Below are 22,670 nucleotides of genomic sequence, written 5' to 3' on the forward strand. Positions count from 1 at the left end.
TGTGTTGGGGGGGGGGTTAAACCTATCTGGTTTTTATGTTGTGTAGCGTGATGTGTGTCCTGGGTCAGAGGACTGAGGAGGTATAATCCTGTCACATTTCTACCACAGTAAGCCACTTTCCACTGGGAGGATTCCTCAAGTGTATTTTAAAAGACAGTGTTGTGCTCTAGCTGTGAGGCCATATGGAATGAAGTGTGCAATGAATTACAGTTTTAATTACAATGACAAATCAGGTAGTGGCCGCAATATCATGGCCACTTATTATGGTTTATTAGGACACCTTGTGTCTTACTCCTTAAATACATCAGTCATAACTTGTCATATTTTGTCAGAATGTCATGTAATTAACAATTTAGGCCTAATTAATAAGTAATAATCCATGACTTGTGATGCTTATCTTGGTAAAATTAAATAAACTCTATCTACTTGGCTGACATGTTGCATACAGTTTCTTTCAGGCATGCAAACTTGTCTTCTTTTGGTAAAATTAGCTGTTTTTATGACCAAAGTGGTCACCCACATGAATCGTGCAGATCTGTAGGTGAGGCGGGGGCTGGCCTGTCCCCACCCCCATTAATAAACAAAAACCAGGTAGAAGACCGAGCGTATTTACAGTAGTGATCACCAATGTACATCACTGGGTACAGCAGTGTTGACTCTTTTGACACTCGTGTTAGCAAAGTTCAGTCATTCGTGTAGTAGCTTCTCATATTTAGTCTGTGCAGTCGTCACTGTTTCCGGTTTAAGTAACAAACAGTAGGGTCATATCAGTCACATTATTTCCATGATTTAATTAATGGCACGTCAAAATGTTTGCCTACTGTAGAACAGTGGGAAATTTAACCCAACTCTGCTGTCTGCACTCAGTGAAATATTATGGAAAAAAGAAGCATCGCTCTGTAAAGCTGCTGAAAAATCAGGGTGAATTGAATGTCATTACTAGCAGAGTGAGAAAACTTCTTGAGTAAAACCATCAGCTGATCTCACATTAGTTTCAGCAATGCAGCGATGATGGCAATGTACTACGGCATGTTCTGTGGGATAGTGTGCCCACAGATGGCCATGAAGATTTGTCATCTATCCATCCTTTGCGCAGATTACACAAGAACAAATCCTGCATATCACTTCAGAATTGTCTCTTGGACATTCTCTTTCATTAGGCCAAAACTCATTTTGCAAAAGAGTAACGGGAACATATTTCTGAGCGTTCAAATATCAATAAAGACAGCTGCATACAATGCAAGTTTTAAATTGCAACCTATTTGAATTGACAATACGTAATGTGGTGCTGCCATATGGATTTGTTGGAATAACAGGCAGCATACTTGTATTTCTGATAAAAAAATGCTCTTATAGGCAATATTTTTTCTTCTGACACACAGTTATAGCCTAGTTTACCAACAAGTTTGAGCTTCTCTTGTTAGTTAACCACCAGCACGTTATGTTTGATGCCTACCAACTTACACTAATAAAGAATATAAGAATATATAACGTATTCATGATCCCTCTTATTTATAAGCTTCCTAGTCCCGTTCAGACGGATAGTAAATAGCTATGTGTTGCACTTTAACAGAGTTAGGCAAACAAACCGGATGCACATATGCAAAACTAGCAACATCATCGGGAACATTAAAGTCTTTTGTAAAAGCAGACCATGATGTTTGAAGACAATTCTAATAATGTACAAATCTCACCTTTGTTGCGCTAACCAGTTCTTGTTACCATGCTAACTCTGAGAGGCGAGGCAGTCCAAGTAACTTCAAAACAGTGCTGATTTATTCAAAGGATCACAGGTAAAATTAACATTACACGCTCAAGTATCTTGTACCTCCAAACTGCACGCAGACAGATGTAAGATGAAAGACCCTGAACCCACCAGGCCTATACATTATATCCCCTCGGTTGGGCTAGCCCCATGCTACACAGAAACGTCAACCGAGACGTCTCTGTTACCAGCTTTGCAGCTGGTCAACAGTAGTCAAAACATGAAGCAAATCAATGTGCATGTGTGTGTGTCTGTTGATTAAGTGGTGTGTAACTAAAAACATTCTCACAGACTTCTAGAACATGTCGTGACTTAAACATAAGAACATATTATGGCTAAGGCTACAGTTATACACGTCATAATAATAATATTAAACACCCTGTCTGCTGACAGTCATCAACTCTTCTCTCTAGTTATCCTTGACCAGATGTACCCTGTAGAAACTCATAAGCATGCCTAAGCATTTAACAGTCTAACTAGACATCCTATCTCCACTAAACATTTCTAATACATAAAGTATCTATCCAATATCTATCTGACTAAAAATACCTAACACCTTTATGTAGGTTGTCGTAGTGGATTTTGTTGTGTTTTCTTTTCCTTGTTCTAGGCAGCAGTTTGCTGAATAGTGTCATTGCACTATCAAACTAAACTTGGACAAATGTTATACGGTTTTTGCACAGTGTTATAATTGTTAAAACAGACAGTAAAGATGACTTTTTTGGGGAATATATTTTAGGTAGAGTGGTATGCTTCATCAGAGGAAAATGAGCTTCACATTCTTTAGATTGTCAGTAAAAACCTATCCAATTAAATATCTTTTGTGGAAAAAAATATTATTTGTACCTCTGCCAAAGAAGCATTTTGCTCCTGTTTGTCTCTTTGTTTGTTGGCATGAAACTTCAAAAACTTGTTAAGTTTTCAATAAAATTTGATAAAAAGATGGTCCAAAGGCCAAGGAACAAATGAATGTTTTCTTTTTCACTGATGTTTTAAACCCAACATTGTCAGATTTTGGGCCATTTTTGCTTTTTTCCCCTCTCAGGAACAACTGCAGTTAAAAACATTTCTCACTTCCATCTCATGATTGGTTACCACAACTTGTATTTTAGTTGAAAATGCTTTTACAGGCAGAAATTAAGAATATCTAAAATTGCTGAGGTATTAAATTAGCAAACTGAAAACCTTATCTGCACCAATTTCAAATTTTATCAATAAATATGAGCCTTATATTGTATGTTAATTATGTGAAATATAGAAATGCCACATCATAATACTTACAGCACTTGCAGTCTGCCACAGATATGATTGGATAAAATAAAATATGCATATAGGTTCAGAATTCCTCTCCTGTCCCCTGTATGAATGAAAATGTTAGTTTAGGCCAAAGGTGCAGGAGCCTGTAGAGGATATTTATAATGCAAGCTGAATATCTGAGTTTAAAGAAATAACACCAGTAAGAACATGACATGCTGATATTACTGTACCGTCACTGCTTGATATATGTCTTCTTTAATAGCATTTCTACCATTCTCTCTAAATAGATATAATGGTGTCAAGGTATTGCTTGTTAACACCTCAAAGATAGATACTAGAGTAACAAAGTGAAGCCTCATGCTGTAGTATTTGTATTCTGCCTTTGATGATTTTCCTATGACTTACCATTGTTTCCACAGCTATCCATCAGAGATTTCAAATGTGTCTTGCAGAGTTCCCCTGTGGCTCAGTTGTCTAGTGCTCTGTGTTGCCAATACCATCTACCCTGACTGCAGCCTTTGAATACCCCCTCCTGCTGTGCGCTCACACCTGTCTTTATTACTCTTCTCTGTCACCCCCTTACAGCTGCTAGCATGAAACGCTAATAAAATCACAAGGAGAGCTGAACTGTTGTTTAAAACTGAGCAGAAACCAGTGCATTAGATTCACTGTACTGCACAGTATACTGTACATCTATGCTAAGCCGTGTTAGTGCAGCACTGGCCTCTTTGATCATTTCCATTAGAGGTTCCTCCTATGTGGGCTGTAACGAACCGCATCTTTGCCTATAGACATTAATGAGCTTATAGCATAAACAAGAAATAAATGTATTGTCTGTGTTCATTCACATCAACCTTTTTCACAACCCAGACCAAATCCTGTGCAGTAAGTAACATACAGATTATACAATATTTCATTTGAATGTCATTGCACAATGCAATACTCTGATGTTGTTTCAAGCCAGGTTAATTTTCTCAGAATGTACAGTACATCATATGTAGCATGTGATGTGCGCAAGCTATAGGATTCAGCAGATTTGCAATTTTCCTTATGATGTCCAGAGGGTTAGCTATCCAGTCAATAAAAGCTGATGGATCAAGTCAGAGGATATGAAGATATAAGAATAGAGACAAAAATATATTATTCATTGTATATTTAATAGCTGCTGCAAGAGGCCACTGGAGCAAATGCAAATTATAACATAAAGTCACAAACCTTATGGAAGCTGCCACCTTGACATTTAGAGCTGCAATGCTTCAATTTTTATCACTGCAATGATCATGTATTGAAAAAAAATTTATCAAATTCACCTTTGATCCAAATAAATTCATAGGTTTTAAACAGTCATGAGCACCCCCACACAGGGAAGCACTCTTAATAAGGACATCACATGCCTCGTCTGCCAAATCCACATCAATATTTCATATTTACCACACTATTTATCCACTTCGTTTATCATTTATGAATGTTATTTAATGTGTCACAGTGAGCACGCAGAGGATTTTTGTGTGTTTCTAAGTCTTTTCTGAGTGTGCCATTTTGATAATGTCACGACAGGCCACAAGCTTCTCTGGCATCTCTGTAACGCTGGCATACAGCGATCGACAAGGCTATTCTCTCAGAATAAACAAGCGTCCCCTCTTCTCAACACTCAGCCCTTAATTATTCATATGGATCTGAATGGGACATTGTTTATCAAGACTGTGGCACCAGAGCACCCTGTGCTCTGGGCTCTACACCTATGTGTGCGTGTAGTATGAGAAAACAAGAAGGAAACAATATTGAGCTAGCTCAGGCACAGGCAGCCAACTTTCTAATTGGTAATTAAAATACCTTTGACAAACTCTCTGCTCACTATTGGTATGGTAATGAGGGTTGAAGAGGTAAACTGTATCTCCACCAGTGAGGTTGAAGAGCGATTGTAAGAGTGCGTGTTTATCATGGTGAACATTTCTTTTTGTGGGTATTAGTAGGTCCTAAATCCACTGGAACTAGAGACGTCAGTATACAATCACACAAAAATTCAAAGACAAAATCAGCACACAAACTCATATTGCAGGAGAGTGATGGTGAGTAATAATCATAATGCAATAAATAAAACAATAATACCACAGATGTGTCTTTATTCTTTAACATGTAATGGCAATTTTACAAGTTAAACATCATTTAGGCCACCTATTAAATGTATAGCAAAGGAACTGTATCCTGATTTATGTTCTGACACTAAATCATAAAAGCTGAACACCTGAAACAGACTTATTATAATTATGATTAATGTTCCAGTTAATTAATTATCATTTAATTCAGCCACAGTTTTTTCTTCAACTTTTTTAAGCCCATAACATGTCAGAAAATAATGAACACTGAACTGTTTGTTTTGAGAGAATGAAAATGTGAAGCTGGAGAATATTCTCTGTTTACGCTTAAAAAAATGAAACAAATCACTGAATATCAAAATAAATGTGGATTTTATTTGGGTTGAATTAACTGTTTCAGTTCTAGTTTAAGCTGTTTTCAGTAATGAGGATAGATTGCACCTAACCAGTATTTCAAAGCTGTTTAATTTGACAGTTACCTTCTCAATCGATTGATTGTTTAATAGTGGAAAAACTTCCTTCACAATTTCCCAGACCTCAAGATGTTGTCTTGTTTTGTTTTTGATATAAAAGACTAAAAGCAGCAAAGTATCATATTTGAAAAGCTGGAATCATCAGCAAACATTTGCCATATATGCTTCAAAACTTGTTCGATAATCAAAGTCATTGCCATTTAATTTTGTAATGAATGCCTGACGACTAATCCTAATCTGCTTCATGGTTTGTCTAATCTCCTGTCTTTATGTGGGTTTTCAGATAAAACCAACACTAACCTGCTGACGTAATACAAGTCAGCTTTCTCATAAACATCACAAGAGCATTAGTCATTTTTTTCCCATATTGCTCCAACTCTATTTGCGACTAAATTAAAATTTGTTGTCTTAACTCAAAGGCCACAGCACTCATGATGTTAAGAGAAAGAGACTGTAGAAATTGATTAAATAAGCAACTTGTTCTGTCTTTTAAGAGCACTGCAAATGTACATTTGTTACATAACTATCATTTCTTGTGAACCAAGGAAAAAATTCTTACATGCTGCAGAGCCACGCACACTGATACACTACTCTGTTCCACTTTTTTCTTTTTTAATGCCACATCCCAAACACAGAATTTCACATCTAATAGCATGTTATCATCTCAGAGCAAGTTAAAGTCCACATTAGTAATAACAGTGGAAATTGAAATGCTATTATGCTACAGGTGTATCTTTAGATTTAATGCTCCACAGAGTTCCATTATTATGGGATCAGTTGGGACCATAAGACTGAAGTCTTTGCAACATGTTGAAGGTGGCCTCGGACAATAGACTGACTTTGTTTATCAAAAAATGTTGTTCTGTTCTACTTCAAAGATTTTAATTCTTGTTCTTTACAAAAATAAATAAATAATGCAAACAATTATATTACAGTACAATAAATGCAAGGTATCTGGCTTGTCAACAGCATTAAAAAGTTGAATATTGTGTGACATATTAACATGTCTGCTGACTTTTTTGTAGGCATTTTACCGGTATTCTGTGTGTGCACATGGCTCTGTCTATGCCCTAAAATCCTTTATTTGCTGAGGTCTGAACATTGAGATGACCCATAAATGTAATAGATCTCTGTTTCCTCTCCTTCCTCATTAAGGTTCTCACTTCTGCTTCTCCTTTAACCTTTCTGACCTAAAATCCAAACTCTTCCATACCTCCCCTCCTTTCCTGATCTATGAGTTCCTCAGTGACCCTCCCACCCCATCCCCACTTCCTCTTTAAACCTTCTCCGCCTCTCTTTTCTCCCCAATTAGAAAGCACTGTCAGCTGGGTTGTCAGTGTTGCACTGAAGAGCGCAGGGCACAGGCAGACGCATGGCTGTTTGATCATTCTCTGCACATCCATGCTTAAAGCCACCCTGGATAAGCACACACTTTAGAGATAACGTCCTTGTATCATTTAAATGTTAATAGGCTTTCTATGGGCTCAAACTTACATTTATTATTGTGCAAATGAGCCAATTTCCCCGTATCTGTGCTGTCGTTAGAGCTGGCATGTTTAGTTGTCTGAACATAATTAGAATTATTGTACTGTAAGGAAGAGAGAAGAGGATGGAAGAGAACAGAAAAGAGATGAGGGGGAGCTCATTGTGTGTTCTACGTAGAGAGGGACTAGCTCTTTAGTGAAACTTTCCTTTGAGAAAGAAAGAAATGTTCTCACTTTCGTTTTTATCCCACAGATTTATGGATCATCCCAATTTCCCCTCTTCTTTCTTTTCCTTTCTTTCCTTTTTTTGACAAGAATGTTGGCACGTTTTTCTTCTGTGAGAGCTGCTTTGCTGTAGGCGGGGGAGGAGAAGTGAGCGAGAAAGTGAGAGACAATAACAAATAATGTACCATGGATATACAGATGGTGTAGGGAGTACAATCAATGTGAGATGAATCAATTTCAATATCAGGGATCTGTTGGGGGCCCCCAAGCCTTGATGCAGCGAACCCAAGACAGCTCTGATGCATATCCCTCTGTGAGACTATGCTGTCAATGTCAAACACACACACACACACACACACACACACAGTCTGTGTTTGTTTGGACTGTAAATGTGAATATTTCGATGTCATTTAGAGGAGGTTACTAGATGCCCTGCCAAATTACAGTTTCCATATATCAAGGAATGTCTGTTTACATTTAGTCTCTAGAAAGTGATATTAGTTACAGAGTGTCAATGATTACTCTGCTGTACAAAATAAGATATCCTTTAATAGCAGGGCATACACATTCAATGCAAATACAATATAGTGAAGAGCACAGAAGAGTGCTGCATTCTCAACATCTGATATTCTTATTGAGTGGAGGGAGTACCAGTGTAACACCAGCCAGCCTCCAATGTTACATTTTGGGCTGCTTTTAGCCTTAATCAGAACCAGACAACCCTATACACTCATTCCACACATTGTGCAGGCCCTGTGAATTACAAAAGGCCCTTCCCCTCATGTCAAAGCAGATGTCATTGTTGATAACTTTGAGGATATGATGAGTCAAAACTATCTTACTGGGTGTGAAAAGTGGAAAATGAGTTACAGCTGACTGGCCAGGTAAGAAGGCCCACTTGAAACATTATCCTTACAGCCCTACGAAGGTCAGGACAGCTCTGGTCTTCATGTTGCTAGGCTAGTGTGGTTCTCTAATTTCATGTATAGCGTGTCTTTTAAGTGGCCAATGCACTCTGTTGGGACTACTTGGCTTCAGAAACCTCCTTCCCATAATGTTCCTGACATCATTTTAGAGGAGCTCTCCATCTGACCATTTGTGGAACTGACCAAAATGGGCTATCTAACATTCACACTCACTTCACACTACATTTGGCCAGATGTGCATACAGTAGGTAAGAACGTGCACTGTCTTTGAGCTTCTGTCTCATGAACTATTGGCTCCCTTTCATACTCCCTTTATTACCGAACTATTTCTGCTACTGCAGAGACTATCTGAAAATATGCACTGTTATCCCAGCTTTTAAACAATATCACAGCTTCCCTCTCTCTGTGACAGCTGGCTTTTCACCCCACCTGTGAGTGTGGCTGAGCAGATACTGTATAAACCCTCGTGATTTTCACTGTGGTCAGACAACATGTCATATAAGCCGCAACTTTACTGGTTAACCTATGTTGTGAGTGCTGGGTAGTGACAGAGACAATGAAATTGTCAATAGAAGTAGCCAATGTGATTTTCCTTCACAAGGTACCCAGGCTCTCATTTAGAGACATAAGAGGATCTTGGACATCTGGAAAGAACTCAGAGCAGAACAACTGCTTTTTCGCATTGAAAGGTGCCAGTTGAGGTAGTGAGGCCATTAGAAGAGGATGCCCCCTGGATATTTCCTTGGGGCACTAGTTTTGATACATCCCAGTAAGGAGAGTTTCTAGTGTACTGCTAAAACATGCTGGTAGAATCATATAAAATTGTATCCACAAGAATACATAAACATTTATGTATATAGAAAAATGATCATCCAATATTACTGGGTTAATTTACCAGTGATGCTGGTTTGGCAGTACCAGCTCCTTTAAGATTTGACATAACAAGTATACATTTCTCATGTCCATAGTAAGACATATGAGTCTTAAAAGGTTGTAGCTAAGAGGACAGTATGAGATTCTGTTGTCAAAGCTCACAATCCACAGAGATGTCAATCATGCTTCTCCCTAGTGACAGATGACCTCCATCATATCCTCCCTTTCTTCTCTGTGTCTGGGCTGCGCTTCTCTCTCCTCTTTTTTGCTGTCATCCTCTCTGTTTGCCTGTCTCTAACCATCTCCCCTTGTACCTATATCCCTCAGTCTACCTCTCTATCATAGTTTTTTCTATTTTCCTGTCGTTCTTTCCACCTCCCTCCTCTGTCATCCTGTTTTTTCTGCTCACCTGCTTGTTTTATATATCCATCTCCACCCCACATCTGTCCTTCCCCTCCCATTCTCTTTATCCATTCAAACCATCTTCACATACCCACCTCCCCATTTTATCTGTTCCATTTTGCCGACACTACCTGTGGCCCCACAGCCACTCTCCTATCCCTTCATGTTTAAGTTCCCATCACTTGTCACTGCATTTCTTATTGGTTTGGACGCACTCAGGCTGATCCAGCCCATTGAAGGCCATCTGTTAACGGGTGTGACAGGGCTGTCTGTGGCTGCAACACTGGCATTGGCCACTGGCACTGCCACAGTGTAGTGCCTGGCTATGGCAGAGCAACCAGACAGCCAAACAGACAGCCAGCTTTCACACAGGGTTTATAAGCAGTGTGGTTGTTCATTTGCAAGCACCTGGCAAAGATGCTCACGATGTACTGTGGTTTAGTATAAACATGATGTAAATGGAACAGGACAAGCAAATAGACACTGTACACAGTTGGTCCTCACTTTCTTTCATCCTCCTTCATCCTTTTGTCTCTACCTCCTCAACTGTTTCTCTACAAAAGAAGTACCTCGGCAATAAAATATTGCACATTGACACAGTGTCCATTTCGCCCTCATTTGCAATCAGGTTAGCTGGGCGAAAAGGTGTGAAATTGCTTAGTGCTTTGTGAACCAAGTCTGTGTTCTTGTGTTAATCCTGGTTTCTGGAGTCAAACCCTGTGAGAACTGCTTTCCTTCATCGCATGGGGAGCATTTTGTATGCCAGTGTGCACATGGCAGCAAATGAAAACCATACAAAGAGTGGTAAAGTGCATTTAGTACAACAACAGTTCAGACTCTTTCTCTCTCTAAAACAAAGACATATACACACTGAGTGTATGAACATAATGAGCTATAGATATTGTAGTTGTAAAAGGGGTTTCTCACATGGCGATCAGTTTTATCTGTCATGAGGAGCACTACTCAGCAACTGAAAACATTTGCATATAACATAAAGATGCACCAATTGATTAGCTAGAGAATAGATCAGTCTGAGATATCTGAATCTGCACTGGTCATATTTGCACACGTGATGCACAAACTTAATAAAAGAACGGCATGTTCAGTAAGATTCATTTAACAGACATTCTTCTGTTCCTATTACCTGTTCCAGCTGTTTACATTCGGAGAAGTACAAACACTCATTTTTAGTTGAAAGTTTATAAAAAAAAAAAAAGGTCCTGGAGTGCTTTTTTATTTTGAGATTTGTTTGAGTGGGTGAGAGGACACAATGCTTTATTTTTTATTACAATTTAATTTTTCACTAAAGAAAAGTAACAAAAATGTTTGTATATGCTGATGTGCTGCTTATTACAGTTCTTAGAAAGCAAGAAAGTCAAAATAGGCCCAAATCTGAATAGTCTGGCAAACCCAGAGGATCTCATCATGATTATATTGTAACCTTGAAAATAAGACTATATTACAAACTAGGAAATCTGTTTTAGAGTTACATTATGGAAAATATAGTATAGCACCCTATGTTTCCAGAGCTGGGAACTAAAGGTCAGGGTATTTCTTGAGTTTTATCAGTGCAACCACCATTGGCTCTCAGTACCCAAGGTCCAAATGCAGAATCTACACCAATACTAAATAGTTTTTATAGTTCATAGTGCCACTTCTGTAAGGCCAAAGTATCAGTGAAATGAATCTGTTTGTATGACAGATCAGTGGGACAGTCTTAAGGAATCTGAGTTTTTTATAGCTGTTCTGATTGGCCTCGCTTTAAAGGAACAAAAAGCTTTGAAAGCTATTTCCGGTTTTTTTAACCAGGAACTCAGAGAGACGAAGCGGACCACTTGGATATATAAAAAAAACCCTGCTGGTTTATTCAAAGAATCACAGGTAAAATTAACATTACACGTCCAGATATCTTCCACCTCCAATCCTGCGCGCAGGTAGATGAAGAATGAAAGACCCTGAACCCAACAGGCCTGTACATTATATCTGGTTTGGGCTAACCCCATTCTACACAGGCACGTCAAACCGTGACGTCACCTGATATGCCAGCTATGCAGCTGACCAGAGCAGTAGTCAAAACATGGAGAAAATCAATGTGTGTGAGTGTTGATTATGTGGTGTGTATCTAAGTACGTACAGGACATTCAGGGACATGTCCGGACATTAAGCCTCGGAAGATATTATGATTAAGATTACGGCTAAACATATCATAATAATAACAATAATCATCCTGCCTGCTGACAATCAAACTTTTTTATCTCATTACCCTTGGCCACGTACACCCTGCTAAAATCTCATGAGAATGACTAAGCATTTAACTAGACATCCTGTCTCCACTAAACATTTCTAATACAACAAGTATCTAACCAATTTCTATCTGACTAAAAAATACCTAACAGCTTTAACACTGAGAGAAGTGGAAATAGTAGTTGGTCGAGAAAGAGCAGGATCAGCCCCTGGGACTAATAGTGTGCCCTACAAACTACATAAATATGCTCCAGATGTGTTGAAGTTATCAGAATAGCATGGAAGAAGCAGCTTGTTCCTAAGTCATGGAAAAGAGCAGGAGGGATTTTTATCCCCAAGGAGAAAGATTCAGTTGAAGCCGAGCAGTTTAGGCCTATTTGCCTTCTGAATGTAGAAGGCAAAATTTTCTTCAGTGTAGTGGCCCAAAGGTTGTCGGGCTACCTAGAAAGGACAAAGCTAATTAACACATCAGTGCAGAAAGCCAGAATATCAGGTTTTCCTGGAGAGCAGTCAGCAAAGAAGGAAAAGGAGATTTGTGGAGTTCTTACAGCTAATGCCTTTAGTTCTGTACCACACAGTCTACTGTGGGAAGGACTAGCTTATTTTAAAGCACCAGACTTATTAAAAGGCTGGTGAGAGAATATTTTCAGGATATCCAGATATGTTTCACAACAGCAGAGTGTACTACAGCTTGGCAGCAACTGGAGATAGGCATCATGGCAGGATGCACAATCTCACTGCTAGTATTTACCATGGCCCTGGAAGTTATTATTAAGGCATCTAAATAGGTTGCAGGAGGAGCAAGGCTTCCATCAGGGCAACAGTACCCACCCATAAGAGCGTACATGGATGATATGTCAACTATCACCACCACAGTGCCATGTAACAAAAGGCTTTTGGACAAGCTGAATGCTAACTTTAAATGGGCTAGGATGAAGGTGAAGAGAGAGAAATCAAGGAGCATTTCAACAGTGAAAGGTGAGCTGTCAGGAAAAATGGTTTTGTATAATTGATGAGCTGATTCCAACAGTGTTAGAGAAGCTAGCCAAAAGTTTAGGTAGGTGGTATCTTAGTGATAAAGAGCAGACTCAGGGCTTGAGACAGCAGCCAGTTGATGGCATTAAGATCATAGAGGAATCAGGTGTCAGACTGTGGTGTCTTTTACAATTGTTATGGCCACTGACAGTGTATGATGTACCAATTTCTAAAATAGAAAAGCTAGAGAGAATGTTTAGCATGTACATTAGGAAGTGGCTGGGAGCTCCGCACTGCCTCAGCAGTGTGGCCCTGTAGAGAATAGGGTTTTTGGAGCTCCTTATAATGAGTTTAACAGAGGAGTTTAAATGTGCTAAGGCTAGACTGGAGATAATGCTGTCAGAATCTAGGGATGTAGTGGTGCATATTCAATATGGTGCCTGCACACCTTTACTGAACCAGTTGAATCACTGACTTTCAATCACAGTGCACACCATAATGAACACAAACAAAAGCCACTTAACAACTGCATGCTAGTACTAATGAGTCACATTTGCATCTAACAGAAAAATGTATTATTCTTTCTCCTTTCACAAGTAATAACTAACCTCAAACAAACTAAAAACACACTTCACAAGCCCCTAGTGACTTATTTGAAATCAGCTGATTTGGCAATTAACATGGCTGAGTAGCTGTTTTGCTGAAAAGCTTTGTATTGATTTGCTTTTATGTGATGTTGGAATTCATATTACAAAAGATTATAATCAGAGCTTCCTTGATTGTATGATTTGTAAGTGATTGCCTTTAATTACAGCTCAAACTAAATATAGGTGATGCATCTAAAAAGCTCACTTTGTGTGGCATTGGTAAACTAAAACAACTCCCAACTGCCTAATCAAATTCACTCATACAGCACTGGTTTTGTCCAGAGGTACATTTTGATTAAGAGAGGAGTTATTCTTCTTTAGCCAAAAAAAAGACATTTAAACTGTAGTTTCCATATAGAGATTATTATTGTCAGCATCTTATAGCCTTTAAGAAAATAATGCAAACTTTACATGTTACTGGCTTCACTTCTACTTGTTGCACAATATCCAATTTAGTGGAGGGTGCAGACTCACACATTCCATGGAATCTTTAATCACAAAGTATTTCATAATACTCTGTGCTTCAGCAGGCTATTCTGGGAAAGAGCTGGGATTAACTGTCACAGGTGTTCTCACAAGAAAAACAGAGCAAATGTGTACACTTTGATCTCTTTATTAGAAGATAACCATGAAAAATTCCATAAGGACAGCATGCTAATTATTATCAGAGCTCCCCTGTTGCTTCAGTCATCTGATTTATTCGCCATATACAAAGGAATAGTGGCTCAATAAAGTGATTCTTCCTTTTGTTTAAGATCAAATGAGCTTTTATTGAATTTATTTACTCCCTGGTTTGAATTATGTTATCAGTTTGCTACAAGAAGCAACATGACTTTGAAGATAGAAACTGATGGCTGTGGTAGAAAATAAAAAGTAAAGCTTTTGTAGTATTTGGTTGTATGTTTGCCAGCAGATAATATAACAGAATAATATTAGAAAAAAAAAGATTTACCTTGTTTGCAGTTGGAAGTGTCCTGTGAACAGTTCTGTTGATGTGTTTTGTTGAAAAAATGTTTTTAGGCTCAGGGGATTTTTTGTTGCAATACAGTGAGTGGCCAGTGGGGCACAATGGCAGCACTTTATCTACAAATGGGTGACACATTAAAGGAATCAATAAAAGGTGTTGGATCGGCACATGAAATCAGAGCAGCTTCAGTGCACCTCGGCACCTCCAAGTACCTGAACCTTACAGGAAGGATGAACTCCATTCTTCCAAAAGATATTCCCTCAATTTGTGTTTTGATGATGGTGGTGGAGACGCTGTCTAACATGTCACTCCAATATCTCCCATAGGTGTTCAGCTTGGTTGAGATATGATGACCTTGAAGGCCATAGCATATGATTCACATCATTTTCATACTCATCAGACTATCCTGTGGCCCCTTGTGCCCTGTGGATGGAGGCACTGTCATCCTGGAACAGAACACTTCCATTAAGACAGAAATGTGTCATCACAGGATAATGGTGGTCACTCAGATCAACTTCATATTGATCTGCAGTGACCCTTTCCTCTAAGGGGACAAGCAGACCCAAACCATTCTAGCATCTGCATTAATTATTTTTCCCCACTCACTTATTTATTTCCTGCCAGCACAACATCTGTGTAGCTTCAGAAGAGGTGCAGCTGAGGTTGTGTTTATGCTGCCTAGGCAGCACAGTGCAATTTTGGTGCTCATTTTGACCTGAAATAGCATTTGCATTAAAGCCTGCTCTGAAAACCTTTTATCGCAATCACAGGTGCATTGCAATTTTTCTAACAACAGTCTAGTTTAGGAAACACAAGATCAGGCACCCAAATATATTTTATCAGCCACATCGACTTAAAACCAATAAATTAAACCAATAAATAAATGTATTAAATTAACCAATAAATCCACAACTGATCTGCCAGAATTCACTGTGAATTATTTATTGTGAATTTTTCTGAATTATGAAATATGTGTGATAATTTCAAAAGATTACTTTCAAATAAGTCTTCAATTTATGGATATGGTCAAACAGAGTTGGCATGTGTCATGATGCACCATCTGTCCTTATCTGATACAGCTGTGAGTAAATTACTGTATAATTGCTGCTGGTTACAGAACCAGAGTCTTTCTCATGCACAACAGCTGGTAAGTCATATTAGCACACTCCTATGTGAATATTTATGTGCAATACTTCTGCAATAATATTTTTTTCATTACAATTTGGGAATGGAGTCCATAATTGGTAGGAGAAGAAGATATAGGGAAAGCCACTTCTCATAGAGTATCTTTCCTCTCTCTAGAACAGCCCTCACATTATCATTGATACTAATCAAAATCAGGTTTCCCTGGCTTTGCTTTTAAAGGAGATTGCCTTGAGTATAGACTTGTGTTTGCTCATATGCCCTGTTGCAGAAAACAGAGCCCATGTTCTTATACCAGGATGGGTGTGAACAGTGGACACACAACTACACATATTACATTTAAGGCTATGCCATATTCCACACATGCTCATTATAAAACATGCTAATATCCTGACTGCAACAAGAAAACCACTTATGTATTTGGTCTATTTTTGGCTGAGCAACAGAACAATCAAAAACATAAAAAAATCTAAAAGAAAATAACAACAATATTACCAAGGGCTGGGATGGGAAAACAGTACCTTCATATGTTGCATGAAACAAGCAGCCAATTTAATTTGTTGGTGCACAAAGCTTGTAGCACAGACAGTCCATATGTAGACCACATATAGACTGCCCAGGGCTGGGCAGTTAGTTGAATTTTATTTTCATTTTATGATTTTGGCTTCCAATAATCGTGAAAACAAAATAATTGAGATAAAACAGTTATTGTAAGGGACTCCATTTTGCAATGCTGCTCTTGTTTTGTCGTGTTATAAATTTAGGGCACCTTTTCAGCATTCTAAGGTGCAAGGTTTTTTTTATGCTCAAATTGGGTGAAGTAAAAAATTACTTGAGGTGACATCACCTAAGCTCATTACTGTAATGTACCTGAGTCAAATTCCTCGTGTGCCCATCACACCTGGCCAATTAAACATATTCTAATTCTGATTCTGTAAGTGCAATAAAACCTCCACGAGTGAAAAGTCAATAGGATTAATTCATCAAAACACCCACTATGTGAACATAAACTTGCAGAGAAGTGATCATTTCAGCTTTGCTCGCAGTATAAGAGCCAATAGCTAATTGCTATGAACAAGCCAAACTGAGATTTGACTATGTATATGTAGCCTTACTGTTAAGTGAGCGAGAGAGAAGGATGACAGTCAATACTGTTAACCTGAAGTCACAAAATTTTATTTGTAAAATAATTACAGAGTAATAAGAAATATCCTCTGGACTGTCAAACACAATTAGGTAGATGCCATACTTTGTTTTTCAGTTGAATCCTTTGGCAGAGCCCCCTGAATCTCACTGGCCAACCCTGGTGCTACCCCTGCTGGAGTCAAAATGTGGCACTTGTCAGTATTAATGAATGATAAATGAAAAACAATGAAAAAGTGTTGCCTGAAACACAACTAGCATTTTTCAGTGCTTTACAATTGCTATTGTTCAAATTAGTTTTATTTTGTATCATGCATGCACCATGATATATGCATCCATTTCTGTGATTGTGTTGTTGTGGAGTACTTGATTTGCCTCGGTGGGGGAACCACTGTGCAGCAGTGACCCTAACCCTCCACAGCCAGGAATAAATGAGGAGCGCAGTAAAAGTTAGCTAAAGAAAGCATAGTGTGTGCATGTCATTTTTACATAAAATAAACAAGTTGATTATTAATAACATCCATCCATCCATCCATAGAATTGATGAGTTTAAACATAAATATAAAGGTATGTGTCAGTCAAGATACATGCAAGAACAGGCTCAATGATAAATTAGATGGAACATTGTGGGTGTGGTGTATGAATGTTAACACTTTGTAATAATTCCTTAGTATATTACTATGTGGTGTAGACAATAATTATTTATTCAGAATGTAATTATGTAAGAATGTTAACACTGTTATAATTTTTTAGTATATTACTTGTGTGGTGTAGAAGAGAATTATTTACTGCTTGCAAACCAATGATGGTAAGATGATGTCATGGGGTAGGACTGGATAAGTCTGACTTCTTCCTACTCCATTCAAGCATGTACTAGGTATAAGCAAATTGATATTGGATTAGCATTTGTTGGATATGTGTAAAATTATGTGTGTTGACATATCAACTGTCTTTACATGCTTGAAAGAATAAATCAAATCAAATCAAAGTATGAGGGACTATGTAATAGTCAACTGAGGTGCAATACTCAAACCCGGGGGGTAAAATGCATGGTTAATATGCACATATGTAAAATCTGTTCTTGATTTCTCTTGAATACTTTATGCTGTCATGTCTGTTTATGTATTTTTGAGTAGTTTTTCTGAGATCCTCATGGCTGAAATACAGGTATTTCCCCCATTGCGGGATCAATTATGAGATTAATATTCTTGTCCTTGATCTATCTCAAACACTATATTTTGTCTTGTTCTGAGGTATTTTGATCTGTTCTCAGGGATTAATTGTGGGATCATTCTTGTTTCTGATTGACTCTCAAATACTATACTCTGTCTGGTTTTAGGTACTATACTCTGTCTGGCTTTAGGTACTTTGGAATTTGTTTATCAGGATATGTGTGTGGTGTCTGTTCTTATGGTGTTTTGTTGCTGCTCTCTATTGCTGCTGGAACACAGGAATTTCCCCATTGTGTGATCAATAAAGTCCTACCTACCTACTGTTAACTGCAAAAAATGCTTTGAAACGCTGAACCATCTTCAACACAATTGCTTGATACCGATTCAGTGCTTCAGAAAGCTTCAATTAATCCATTACTAACCTGACATGGTGTGATCTAAATGGCTGCTGGTGGGAGAAGCTCTGAGATCGGCCCAGGCTGTGTTTCACTTGCAGCTCTGTAACTGCAGGGCTGGATGATGAGGGAGCCTTACTCAGCCAGGGCTCCATGGAAGAAGTTGGCACAGAGGATGTGAACTGGAGCTTTAGTTTCATGTGCTGGCTCAGCTACAGTGTTATCATAGATAGGAACAGACAAGATGGAAGAGCACTTTGACTTTGACTATATGTAGCAGTGTTCATATCGTCAATAAAAACCTGTGACAAAATATAACAGCAAATAATGTGAAACCAGTGTGGTATGAATAGACAGTTAATTATTGTTTAAATACAACGGCAGACTCATGCTTTGTATTGGTGTCTGTCTATTCAAGATAAATGTAAGAAATTTACAAGTAATAAAGTCTGACAAAATAACTTCAAGTAAAATATTACCTCAGATAGTGCAGCTTAAAGATGGCATGCTTTTCCTTGTTTTCTGACTTATCTACAATGTTACGGTGAATTAGATGTGACCTAAAGCTCAAAACATTTGGTGTACATATGTTTTAGTATTTCTATGCAGAAGCAACTCTGTTTATACATGTCTTGCAAACTCCTGCTCATGAGACTTTTTTTTCCTAACAAAATAACGTATTACATGATAGTTTAAGGAATGGGCATAATCTCCAGGGAGTTGCACATTCATGTGAGCTTGCCTGACATTCACCGTGCCATTGTAAAAGCTGAATTTTTTTGACTGCGTCCAGTTATGTGGATATATTTTACCTCCTGTTGATGCTGCACTGTGACCAGAGTATGTGGAGAAAAATACAGGGACTGAGGTTACTGCAGATTAATCATTAAATGGCTGGAAACAAGCAAAATGAGCATGACACTGGCACTTTAACTACAAATGTTAGGGTAGCCTTTCCACTCAGGCCTTGTAGTATTTTATTTAATTACCTGGATAACCAAACTGTAGAAGAATTTGTTTTTGAAAAATGAGGACTGCACTCCCACTGTGTTGCAATTCTCCTCAGTTGGTCCAAGGGCTGGGTATTAGTTGAAACTTTTGGTAACCTTAACAAGTGTGTTGAAAACTTCCAAGTTGTATTGTAAAGTGCTTAAACTGTAGACTGTTAAACAGTTGGTATTATGGCGCCTTTTGGCCCATTTTTATAAATATTGAGTGTATTTTAAACACACTTGTATCTGTGACAGTTTATTCTCCTGGGGGTGTCTAGATTGGGCCTAAAAATCTTAGAAACATGCTATCTAACCATATAGTTACTCTAGGTGACATAGCACTGGCCTCCAGTACTACTGTGAGGAGCCTTGGAGTCTTTTTTGACCAGGCTATGTCCTTTAAATCATAAACACATAAACCAAGTCTCTAGACCTGCCTTCTTTCACCTGTGCGATATCGCAAAAAATCAGGATTTTAGAAGCACTGGCAAAGATCTAGCCACTGCAGCAAGCAATGCCTCAAACCTTGCCAGTGCTTCTAAAATGTATCAGCCTGTCCATTCAGCATGATTTTGAACTGGATCAAGAAGATAGTGATGAGGATGTCAATTTTACAGAGTCCCTCTCCACAAAGGGTAAAGGTCATTATACTGTAAGTCAATAAATAACTAACTAAGAAAGTGAGCAAGTAGGTCACTAAGTGCCATAACTAAAGTACTGTAGGTCAGTGAGACAGTCAAGAACTCAATGAGCAAGACAGTAACTAACTGTGTAAGTCAGCCAATAAGTAAGTGAGTAAATAAGTAAGAAAGAGAAAGCTAGTAAGCCACTAAGTAACTAGGTAAGTAAGTCATAAGTGACTTATTAATTTGCACATACTCTACACACAGAATACTGCTCTGTTATTCATTTGCACACTGTACTCTACACATGCAGATACTATATATTTATCTTTGCACTATTTACATCCACTGAACTGTTAACTCATGTAACTTTTTCTTATTCTGCACTATTTCATAATCGTAATATACTTTATCATTACTTGTAATTTATATCCATAAAGACTGTTGTATATTGTACATTACCTTACACATCTTACTGTAATTATCAATTGTACTGATCTATTGGTAAATTAGTTCTGACTGTACAGACTGTAGATACTGCACACTCTGCACTGCTGTTATTGCACTTCTGGTTAGATGCTAAACTGTATTTTGTTGCCTTGAACATGTGTGATGACAAAGTTGAATCTAATCTAATCTAATGTGATTAAGTAAGTAATTATGTAATTTGGGAAGTAAATAACACCCGAGTGAGTAAGTAATTATGTAATTTGGGAAGTAAATAACACCCGAGTGAGTAAGTAATTATGTAATTTGGGAAGTAAATAACACCAGAGTGAGTAAGTAATTATGCCAGTAAATAAAGGAGCTTGAATCATTAGTTAACCAAGTAACTAAGTCATTAGCTAAATAGGTTTTTCATTAAGCATGTCAGTAAAATAGGTCAGTGAGGAAATACTGCAAGTATGTCACTAAGAAGGAAGGAAAGAAGCCAATGAGGAAAATAAGAAAGGAAGGAAGAAAGGGTGCAAATAAATAAAAGGCATGACTCAGCAGGCAGCTGGCGACATCACTCACATGAATATCTGCAGTGTACTCAGTATACAGTAAACTCATGGCATCACGCACACAGTTTATTTTGGTACCTCAAAGAGTCCAGTCCTCAGGATCTGGAAGGCCACAGTGAAGGAGATAGTGGAGCCCTTCCTACACTGTCCAAGACTGTTGAGGGGAGACTGGCACACCACTGCTCCAACTCCTGTGTCCTTCTGATTTCCTCTATGAGCTGAGAGATGGGTGTATAGATGGATGGAGGTACAGACCACGTGGTGAGGAGAGGAGATAACAAGCACAGGTAGTAGAAAACAGATTAAGACACTACACTGGATGACTTAAAAGCTGTGTATCCAAGTAGTATACTGGTACAGCCCACTCGTTCATCCCAATACATCTGATTTACAGAGTATATGAGTCAATCATCGCTTACATTCTGAAATGAAGCAAAACAAACCAACTAGGGAACCCCATATTTGTCCTGTCTCTTTGAAGTCAATCTGCCTTAAGCCCGTAGGAGCCTCTTGCCTGCCATCTACAGCTTGGTACCCACCTCAACGCCTACCCAACTGACCCCTCTTTGTCTCATCACTGGATACATTGCTACAAGATTCTGGTTTCTTCATTCTCTCCCTCTCTGGCATCTTTCCTGACCTTTATTCTGAATAGGAGCAGTTTCAACCCCCGCTGTGCCCCAGCCCCTTCCGGATCCTCCTGCAGGTGGTGGGCCCACGAGTGGACGTCCCCACGTCACTCGTTCGAGCTAAGCCCAGCCGGGCCCCATGAGGGGAGGCCCGGCCACCAGGCGCTCGCATTCGAGCCCTGACCCCAGGCCTGGCTCCAGGGTGGGGCCCCAGCTGCGCCATGCCGGGCGACGTCACGGTCCTTGGTTTTATTCTATTCATAAAGGGCTTTGAACCACTCTTAGTCTGACCCGTCACCCAGGACCTGTTTGCCTTGGGAGACCCTACCAGGGACATATAGCCCCCGACAACAAGCTCCTAGGATCACTCGGGTACTCAAACCCCTCCACCACAATAAGGTGGCGGTTCAAGGAGGAGTATTAATAACATACGATTTATTATTTCATAGAACTGTGAGCTTTATTTACTTTTAACATCTATTTCAAATGTGCCACCCCTCTCTGAGTCTGTGACCCAGCCTGTCCACATGGACCAAACGGGCTAGGGCAGATAGAGGAATTTGCATCATGTGGCCACAAAAACTATAAGCTGGCCTTCATACATCCATGTACCTCTTCAATGTCTATTTTTCAGTGTAAGGCTACAGGCAGCAGCCAGCTCCCTGTTTCCAGTCCTTCAGCTAAACTAAGCTAACCACTGGCTGTAGCTTCATTTGAGTTGGCAAGCAAGTGAATATGCATATTTAACTACTATTAATTAATAACTGTTACTTCAAGGGCAACACTTACTGCGTGTAACATCACACGCCTGACATATTTTACTGGGATAGCTGTTTCATGATTAAATTGTTGCTTTTCCATCATATGGTTACTTGCAAAACCTACTGTGGCAGGCTCACATGTTTCTGTATTTTGATACCACCAGTGGCACCCTTTAAAAAAATAACCAACATCTTTTATACTACCAGCTATATATGGCAGAAAATATGACATTTTGTGTTCACTTAAGTATATTGTCACTTACAGTATTATTAGAATTTGTTACATAGCATTAGCCAATTATCTTGTTGTCCATCATCAAAGATAACCACAGTTACCATTGCCTTAATGTGTCACTGAATAAATCATATTTCCCAGCACTTTTCTTTTTGAATAGAACTTCCTAGGTTTAACTGCGAAAACTATCTGGCACCCAGAGACGGTAAAGGAAAGCGAGGGAAAGCGGAGAGATG

Source organism: Monopterus albus, unplaced genomic scaffold (assembly GCF_001952655.1).
Source record: "Monopterus albus unplaced genomic scaffold, M_albus_1.0 scaffold29.1, whole genome shotgun sequence".
NCBI lineage: Eukaryota > Metazoa > Chordata > Actinopteri > Synbranchiformes > Synbranchidae > Monopterus > Monopterus albus.